Source organism: Penaeus monodon, chromosome 25, assembly GCF_015228065.2.
Source record: "Penaeus monodon isolate SGIC_2016 chromosome 25, NSTDA_Pmon_1, whole genome shotgun sequence".
In the NCBI taxonomy this organism is placed as follows: domain Eukaryota; kingdom Metazoa; phylum Arthropoda; class Malacostraca; order Decapoda; family Penaeidae; genus Penaeus; species Penaeus monodon.
This window is the reverse complement of record NC_051410.1, coordinates 8560857-8561065: the sequence shown is the minus strand read 5'-3', so window position 1 is coordinate 8561065 and position 209 is coordinate 8560857.

The following is a 209-nucleotide window of genomic DNA, read 5'->3' as shown; positions in this document are numbered from 1 at the left end:
GACATAAATCTCAAGATACAGATATTTTTATACCGATTTTCTCCCCTGACTCAGAATTTCTCCCCCACAAGCAGCCTCATACAATCTCCTGTATAAATCTTCCTCACCCGTTAGCATTTATAATTCCAGGTGTCTTGATTATAGTCATGGTTTTAACGTGGCCACCAAAGACGCGCCTCCGAGCTTCCGTTTTGGAATTTGGCTGAAGT